We start from the raw sequence: 10,105 nt of genomic DNA on the forward strand, positions 1-10,105 counted from the left end.
TCCTGGAATCTTCCTGGTGTCTGCACTGAAAGTTCCACATGATGGGAACCCCTCAGTCCCAGGCAAACTGGGACAGTTGCTCCCCCTTTTGGAAGATCACAGTGGTGGCACATCTCAGATGTCATATGCATCTCTAGATCCTTTCTCTTCTGTGTTCCAAGTCTGTTTGGAAGCTGGCCCTTACCCATGTGTTACTCCTAAAAGTCCTGGTTCGAAATTTCTGAGAGCAGTTTGGTGATAGTGTCCCCCATGGGCCAACCACCTCCCCTTGGGCTCTGTAGCTCCTGCAGAAAGACCTGCCTGGGCAACTGCTGTAAGCCTGAGGCCTCTTTATGGACTAAACAGCTCATTTGAGTCACACATTTGTGTGGATGAATCTGAGAGAGGAGTATTTGTTTTTCTCTCTGGCTTGTGGCATGTGAGAAAATGTATGACAATCTTTTCTTCTTAAAAATGGGGATAATAATCATACCAACCCCTCGGGTTGTTTTCAGGATTAAATAATATAAGAAGAGTGCTTAGAACAGGGACAAACACATAGTAAATACTCCATAAATATTAGGAAAACTTAAATATTACTATAGAGATATAGGCTGTTGATAGAATTGTCATTGTCATCCTAGTTTGCCAGTTCCTTGAGCAGAGGATTTTCAGGCTGTGGAGAAAACATAATTGAAGGTTAAAATGAAAGCAATTCAGAGTCGGTGAGGGTTTGCCCAAGGAAACCTAACCTGGGAGCCAGATGGCCTAGTTCCCCCACTACTTAACTGAAATGAGTATCCTCATATCCTTAGGAAGCCACTAAACTGAGCCTATAAACCAGCAGAGCTTCAGAGCTGTCAACTTTCACGGTGGCCTGTGGGTGAGGCTTCAACCACCAGAGGGAGCTGAAAGAGTCAATCACCAAAAACCCAAATCAAACTGGGTTAAGCAACTAGGAAACTTAATTGCTCATGTAGCTAGAAGTCTAGAAGATCATGCAACCAATCTTTAGGGTGAACTCAGCCCGGTGGTTTCAGAGTATAACTCATCGATGGGTTGATGTTTCCAGTCCTTTAAGCTCTCAGCTGCGAGAAATGAGGGAGTCAGAGTCAGGTATTGATCCTTTCTCCTGGCAGACAGCAGGGAGCTAGTAAGTGAGGATGGGGCCTCTGGGACCCCATCTCATACGTGGAGAAGCCCAAACCCAGAGGTTTACAGAATCTGACAGCAGTGGAGAAAGAAGGTCACCAAAATAAGCAGAGCTCGTAGTAGATTTTAGGAGCTGGAGTATAAAGGTCATGGAACTCAATACCTGAGGAGATAAGGGGAGAAAAGGACAGGTCAGTCGCGTTTGAGGTGAGGGCTGTTGGTTGGGCTGGATATTAGTGTTTGAGCATCCCCCCTGTGCATTGAAGGGGTGGGCTGGCCATGTTTAAAGAACCAGGGATGGATTCCCAGAGAAATAGTTCAGGGCAGGGCTTTCCTTCTAATAGGGAAATAGGAATGCACTCAGATAAGGATTATGGATGGTTCTAGCCCCAAGGGTATCAGGTTGCCTGGCCTGTCCCAGGAGCTCTGCATGTAGGCTAAGGGCAGTGAGACCAATCCTTCTAAGACCTGTACTGGTAGGACTGGGGTTCCTAATCTACTGCCGGGCTTGAAGCAGGGGCTGGTTCTTTATGGCCTGAGGCTGGTGAGATGTTTGCTCACCTTCTTACTTTTCTCAGAAAGTAAATTCAGATTTGTAAGGATTCATGTTTCCCAATGCTAGAAGCCTTTCCCACCTCATTTATTACTGGCTTCTTTGCTTACCAGTGTACCAGAATAAATTCTCCTACAATATGGGCCATGCTCTACCCACCATGGCAAAAGCAGCCAGCTGGGAGACAGAGCACATGGGCTGAAAATGTGGTAGTAAGTTGCTGAGTTCTGTTCTTTCCAAAATAATTAAAAGTGGATGGTCAAATTTCATTGAGGTGGAATATTTGGAAATAGTTTTTCCAAGGGGAGAAAAAAACAACTCTTGATGTGAGGATTATCAAGGAAGATGATGCTACTGGGGAGGGATTGTCAAAAAGGAGGCATTGAGACTGTTCTTCTCATGTAGACTAGAAACTGATCCTGGGAGTGTCTACCAGAAAATGGTTTTCTAAATGTTTTTAAAATAGTAATGTGTCAGCATCACTCGGACCAGCGAAAATCTCATAGCTGCATAATTTTGAAGGGTAGCGCTCAATTCTAACATACAACAGTCTGACATGTCTGTATCAAAACACTCTGATTATGACACTTATACGTAGAACCTAATTTATTATTTAAATTTTAGGAAACTCAATAAATATTTTAGGTGAATGCTTAATATAAGTTTCCTCTTATTTATCTGTGTTTGATAAACAAACGCTCCCCACATTCTTATTTTCTGGACTGTCTGCCCTGAGTTTGTAGGCAGAAGAAGGTTTGAAAGTTGTGACTGGGTGCCATCTACTGGGGCAATAGAACAATAGATTATAAACAGACTTGGTGGGGACCTCATTGCAAAGGAGTGAGTACTTAGAAAAAGAGAACTTGAATATATAAAAGGAAACATGCGAAGAGATGGGATGTTTACATTTTACTTAATACTGGAAAATTTTTATTTGAACTCTAATAGGCTTCTTTGATCTAGTATTTTGTTTAACATTAGATATCAGGAAAACCCCTCAGTCTAATAAACCCTCAGTCTACTTAAAATCCCAAAACTTTCATAGGGATGAGACCCTTGGGATCAAGTTCAACAGCCTCATGTTACAGTTGAGAAGCAGAGGTTCAAGGGAAGGAATTCATCCACGCTCTCCAGCTGGGTAATGGCAGAGGACTTGCATCTTCTCATCACCAAGATGGTTCTTATTTAGAGGAAGTGGCCATTTGGATAAACATTATGACTTAAAGGATGCCAAGAAGTTATCCAGGGCCCCAAACATTCTCTCTTTTGCTGGCTAAACAAACTGTTAGAAAGTCTCAAAATTAGAGTTGCTTCTTTGAGTGAAAACTGGTGCTTACTCATTTGTACTGTAAGTTTCCACGAACACCTTCACACAAGTAGGGCTTTTCTGATTAGCTGTTATTTTCCAGCTTATTTAGAAAGTAAGTGGCAGAATTGCTGCTTGAGCTCTAATTCTAGCCAAGAGAAGGTGATGGAGAGTGAGAGGAACCTTGTGAGAATCACTGAGGCAGTGAGGGCCAGGGAGGAAAGCTGGGCCTGGTGAGGCCGAGACCCCGAGTCCTGGAATTCAGAGAAAAGAAGGTACTTGGAGGGATGAGGAGCTCTCAAAACCATGGTGCTCTGTCTACACAAATGCAAACACCCAATGAGGGGTAAAAATGCATGCTTAGAAAAGCCAAGCTGGCCACACAGGAGCTCTCTGATGAGTTCTGGTTTCAAAAGAATACTTGCGGGCTTCCCTGGTGGCGCAGTGGTTGAGAGTCCGCCTGCCGACGCAGGGGACACGGGTTCGTGCCCCGGTCCGGGAAGATCCCACATGCCGCGGAGCGGCTGGGCCCGTGAGCCATGGCCGTTGAGCCTGCGCGTCCGGAGCCTGTGCTCCGCAACGGGAGAGGCCACAGCAGTGAGAGGCCTGCGTACCAAAAAAAAAGTACTTGCAAAGAGAAGTGAGTGCTTGGAGCCAGAGATGAGAGGCAAAACCTATGGGAACGGTATTATGGAGGTTTCAATTCCCATGAGCTAGTAAGAAATGCTCAGGGCAACAAACCCCATAAAATTATATTCAGAGCAACTCCCCTAAGGCAGAGTGGGGGAGTGGGCCTGTTACTTGGAGTGATTCTTGTGTGTCGACCAATAATACAAAAACAAAATCAGCACTCCTCCACCTCCTTTCACCCTCATTTTGACAACAGAGAATGATCTTTGGATTGAAAAGCATAGAACACACATTGATGAAAGGAAAATAGAAGTCCAGACTGGAGGAAACCCATGTCAGATAGTAAGAGCGACATATCTGAATGCTTCCTGTGTCATCTCATGGAATTTGTACAATAACTCTGTGCTTTTAGGCATTATCTTATTTAGATATTAGGAGCCATAGACTTAGGGAGGTGAAACTACTTAAATTTCATGTAATTAGGGGAAGGGAAGGGGCACAACGTATACCCTGGCCATCTGATTTGGAGTCTGAGAGCTAAGCTGTGCAATTATTTGTTCTCCAGAGGTCCTAGGGGAGGTCAGGTCTCCTGGTGCAGACACACAGCACTCCAGCTGCTGAGAGAACTTCCAATATGTAAACGTGGACCATGGTAAGCAGTTGGATGGGAAAATAGGTTTCTGTTTAAAAAGATATATGTTTTTTCTAAAAAAAAAAAAAAAGGAGACTACAGTAGATTCTACAAATTGCAAGTAATGAACTTGATGTAGATTCTGAGTATAATCCTATGATAGACTACTAAATGGTTGTTATACACACCCGGGCACGGAAGCATCGGGTCCAAGCACCCAGCAAAGGTTGTTAAAACAGGTTACATCGTTTAGAAAATAACTGTGGCTACTTCGTGCCTGCTGCTGTGTGGGCTCCCTTTATAAACAGAGTCTTCCCCTCAAAGTAGTCACAACCAGTGCAGGGGAGATAGGGTCAGATGATGGCAATGCTGTGGAACCACCCACGTAAGTAGAAGTATATCAACGGGTGCCCGCGGGTGGGGTGGGGGGAGGGGTGCCCAGGGAGGCACGCAAACCGGGCTAGAGAAAAGGGCAGAGAAAGTTCTCCAGGGATCACGTTCCTTTTCCTTCCATTAAAAAGGTTTTTTAAATTGAATTTCTTTTAAAATTTTAGGTTGAACTGTATGAACATATGTTCGTATATATGGGATTGCCACTTTTTAGACCATAAATAGTCAAATATTGTCAAATTCACTGATCCAACGTAACCCGAGGTCTTACAGTTCAACAGCAGTACAGACAAGTCCATGTTGAAAGGGCAGGAGTTCTCTGCTCTCCATCTCCCCACCCAGCCCTTCCTCCCCAAGTCTGCCACGTTCCACTCTTAGAGCTGTTTTCAGCTATTTCTTTGGCTACTTGCTGCCTCATAATATGTTTTACTGTCATTTCTTGACTTGCCGTTTTCACACTATCTGTTGCATTTCTGTTTTGAGGATGGGGATTTAGCTGTCTGACGCCACCACTGTCATAAATACCCACATTCCCTGACGCTTCTTACATTGCTCTATTCTCATTTCTGGTGAAATCACTTTTCACGACGGCATCATTAATGTCAGGAAGGAAGCGTATTCCACACTCCTGATGTTTTCTTCCATGAGGTGGGATTTCTCTGTTCTTTCTGCCCCTTTGCTCATTTAGTCATTCCCTTCTCTCTAGGGGAGAAGGTGTGGCTTAATTTGGTTGGTAAATTTTCATCAGCCCTTTTTCCTTCTGCCCCACTGGAAGCTGTTTGTTACCAAGGAACAAGCTTTCCCTGGAGTGGGTGAGAAAATATGCCCAGTTCTGGGGTTCAAAGGCCCTTTGTCTTTCCCAACTAACCTACATTATTCCAAATCAACCTTATCATGAAGAAAAAGTGATATTTTCTCTTTCTTCTGAATTTCTTAGTTTTATTTATCAAATTGTTAGAAACTTACACGGGGAAGAGGAAATTGATTTACCAGGTATCTTGGAAGGATTCAGCAACTACAATTTGACCCTTCTTTTCTTATAGCACCTTTTGTTTTCTCTAGAGCTATTAACTTGCTCTGTTAGTTTTTTAATCTGCTTAGCTCACCCCTAAACTCCTGAAGGCTGAACCCTTCTTTCTACAAGGTCTTCACTTCCAGTAATCTCTTGTTCTCCCTACCTCCCAACCTCCCTCACCTTGGAGACAAGCATTTCGGAATCCTCTTACCCTCTGTTCCCATCTGCTCTGGCTGTTCTCCGGGCCTGCAGCCCAGCTGTCACCCAGAGGCTCCCCTTCACCATCAATCTGGGAGTTTTGCTTGTTTCTCTCCTGTGTTGAACCCTGATCTTTCGGATTACATGACTTCCTCTTCCTTGGTCTACATTCTACCCTCACACTTGACTAGTAATTTTGCTAAGTATAGAATTCTGTGTTAGACAGAATTTCCCTTGGAACTTTGAAGGAAATGCTCTTCCAGAATTCTGGTGCTATGAAATTTCACAGTGACGGGCATTTTGCAGTATTATTTGCAGTGTTATTTTCCCATATTATTTGTCCATGTGGGGTTATGCCTTTTAAAAAATTCTTTTCGCAGTATTTTACTGGTATTTTGGGAGAGATAAATGAATGTGTTTAGTGTTCCATATTTAAAGAACTCTGTCCCCCATTCCTTCCTCCCTCCCTCGCACTCTTTTCTTTCTCCATCAACTTTTAGTAACAACTTTATTAAATTAGAATTCACAGATCATACAAGTCACCCACTTAAAGTGTACAATTCAGTTGATGTTGGTATGTTCACACAGTTGTGCAACCATCACCACAATCAATTTTAGAATCTTTCCGTCAACCCAGAAAGAAACCTGTACCCATTAGCAATCGCTGCCTATTTCCCCCCAATCTCACCAGCCTTAGGCAACCACCAGTCTACTTTCTGTCACTGTGAATTTGCCTAATCTGGGCATTTCACGTAATAAAATCTTACAATATATGGTCCTTTGTGACTGGCTTCTTTGACTTAGCATAATGTTTAAAAGATTCATCCATGTTGTAACATGTATCAATATTTCATTTCTTTTTATCAACAAATAACATTCCAACATCTGGGTATACCACAGTGTATTTATACATTTATCAGTTGATGGACATTTGGGTTGTTTCCACTTCCTGGCCATTACGGATAATGCTATGTTTGCGTATAAACGTATGCTTTCATTTTTCTTGAGTATATAATCAGGACTGGAATTGTCGGGTTGACTCTATATTTAAACTTTGAGGAACGGCCAGAGCGTTTTCCGAAGTGGCTGCCTATGTTATAGTCCCACATACAGCATCTCCTTAAACTTCAGTTTCCTTCTGTATAAATAATAAGTAATGTCACCTTCCTCAGGGATTCTTTTTAAGATTAAATGACACAATACATCTAAAGTGCTTAGAATAGCGGCTGATTCAATAAATGTTACTTCTTGTTAGATAGCCTTATGGCCCACCTATAAGCGTCATGAGGTCAGAAATCGTCTCTTTTTTTAAACTGCTGAAACTTTAGTACCCAGCAAGATGCCTGCTACACAGTAGGAGCTCAATATTGTTTGTTTAATGTTTTCATGTCAAAGGACTGGATGTGAAGGCAAAGAGCTTGTTGAGGTACTGATTAGGGTACTGATTGATAGTAAATGTCAACTGGAAGAGACTAGAGGTGTGCTGAAGCTATTGTGTCCCTTTTTGGATTCAAGAGTCATAAATGTCTTGAACAAAGCCATGGAGTCCATACCTATGAAATTCACACTTGACATAAAGAGACTGTGAGGGAGAACAAAATTTAGGTATGCATGTGTTTGTGTGTATACATTCCTATACTTGAGTCGTACAGTTACAACTGCATAAGTAACAGGAAGCTGTAGATTAGCAGCAACATAAAAAAATTATTTGGATTCTTGTCAAAAATAAACTTACTATGAGTAAACAGTTCAGAAGCAAGAGAAATAAAAAGTTACACTCTTTATGTGTGAAACAAGGGAGAGGATAGGTACACACACAACAGAAATGTATTATAGCCTCATTCCTTTCTAACTTTTTGGGGGATACTTTGCTATCTCTTCTAATAAACTGGATGTAGACGATAAGCAATAGATACTGAAGCATTCTCTTTTATGCAAATGATAAAGTTTTATTATGATAAGTTAAAAATGTTCAGTAGACAGGTTGCTATATCCTAGGTACAGTACCTCATCAAGGTTGATATAAGGATGTACTTTCTTATCACCGAATTATCACTGAATGGGGGTTGGTGTTCTTTGTTCTTTGGCATGAGTCTTAGTCAGGATCCCCAGATTTCAAACAAAGTTATCAATTCTATTCCCAGCTCAGTTTAACTGAAACATAGAGTAAAGGTACCTGTCAGTACTCATTATTATGCAATTACTTTCAAAACTGGAGCTGAGAGAAAGAATATTAATGGAAAACAACCTGAAGGTTATGCAAGCCATCCATCCACACTCTAAACTTTGTCCCTGAATAAAGCCTATCGAAGAATCAGGAATGCATCACAGCCTGCCCACAGAGAGTCACTTTTATTGAACTGTATACTTTGGCATGAAACTATATTAAAGATTGTTTCAGGAAACATCCTTTTGAAATATGTCTTTGATTTTACATTATTCAAACTATTCATTATTACACAGCTTCCTAGGATAATTGCTTGAATTAAGCCTGGAAGAGAAAGATTTTCCTAAGCAAAAATGATAGAAGAGGCAGTGGGGGAGAGGGATGAGGAAGGTTCAGAGGTGAAAAAGTGCAGTGTGTATGTGGGAAATGCTGGTTATCTCAGTTCATCTTGAGTGAGGCATACAAGTAGGACTGCAAAGTAGAATAGAGCCAGATTGCACCAGGCCAAAGAGTGAATAATATTTGAGAATGAACAGAAGGTCATTCATTCATAAAAAATATGAGTTGAGAGCTTACTATTTGACAGCTGCTGGATGTGGAATGTTAAGTAAAATGGACACAACCCTTGGCCTCCTAGAGCTATTGTGATCAGTGAGACAGACAACAATCCAATAAGCAAACAAATAAATGCTTCATTTCTCTCCATGGACAAAAAGGAGAGGGTACTGGGAGAGAACAGAGTGAGAGAAATCATCAGAAAGGGTGAACTCATTTCTGAGGAGTTGACGTTGACTCAGAGACCTGAAGGGTGAGAGGTATTGTCCAGATGAAAGTGGGTGGGGAAGAGGGTTTCACTCAGGGGAACAGCAGGTGCAAAGGCCCTGGAACAGGAAGGGCTTGATGCCTGAAGAAAATGAGAACAGCTAGTGGCTGGAGTGTGGAGGAGGGAGGCGAGTTGGAGAGGTAAGCCACGCCCCATCATGTAGAACATAGCATTGTTCTAAGGGCAATGAGATGCTTTTAATAAGTTTTAAACAGTGTGTCTTTGTGTGTGTGTGTGATAATATCCATTAGTAATTGAGTACAGGATATTGGTTAAGGGACATTTTAAAAAGTAGGAAGAACAGGAAAGAAATTAGAGTGGGGCAGACCTGTTGCAATATATAGGGCCACAGTTGGCAAATATTTCCTGTTAAGGGCCTGATAGTAAATATTTCAGGCTTTGAGAGGCAACAGTCTCTGTCTCAACCATTCAGCCTTGCTGTTGTAGTGTGAAAGCAGCCACAGATAATATGGAAATGTGAGAATGGCTGTGTACCAGTAAAGCTTTATTTATCAAGAACCGGTGGTAGGTCAGATTTGGGTCTCAGTCCAATGGGCTGGAGCACAAAGGATGGGCTAGGAAAGACCAAGGATGAAGGACTGCTAGGCTTTGTGGCTACCTGCAGGGACTGAGAAAGAAGGTATCAGGAGGTGGGTTTCAAAGCCTGGGATACAGAGAGAACGGTATTTTCATTGAGAACTATATGGAAGTCAGGAAGAGAAGCTGATTTTGGAGGCAAATAATGCATTTGCTTTTCGTTTTCACAGTTTATACCACATTTTCAGTTGGATTTGGCCAGTGTGGAAATATCCATAAAACTGGCAGTCGGCAATGATATTCAAGGATCCTATAGGCTGTGAACAATCAGTGTTTGGGATCCCTTGTCTCTGTTTGAAGGCTGGGTGATTTATCTGATCTGGCCCACAAGACTGCTGCCCCTTCCTCTAAAATGAGCACCTTCCGGAAGCTGCAGATCCAGCTTAAAAGGCTCTTTTCTCCAAAGGACTTTGAAAGTTTTATTCTCTCTGCAGGGATACATTTGCTTTTGAGTGAATGTGGTAAACTGTTGCAGGGGCCAGTTGCAGGTCAGTAATGCCTCCAGCTCTCTAAGCAGTGAATACCATGATGTGGACGCCTGTTTCCAGCCAAGAACACTGTCTCCTTGAGTAGATTTCCCATTTGGGGGGGTCACCCTTAGTTTTAACATTCTTGTGTCTTAAAATATATTGTCATCCATCAGACTGATACATTTTGCATTTGT

The sequence above is a fragment of the Aethalodelphis obliquidens genome, unplaced genomic scaffold, assembly GCF_003676395.1.
Source record: "Aethalodelphis obliquidens isolate GAN/ISIS:26980383/991018 unplaced genomic scaffold, ASM367639v1 scaffold40, whole genome shotgun sequence".
NCBI classification, from domain to species: Eukaryota; Metazoa; Chordata; class Mammalia; order Artiodactyla; family Delphinidae; genus Aethalodelphis; species Aethalodelphis obliquidens.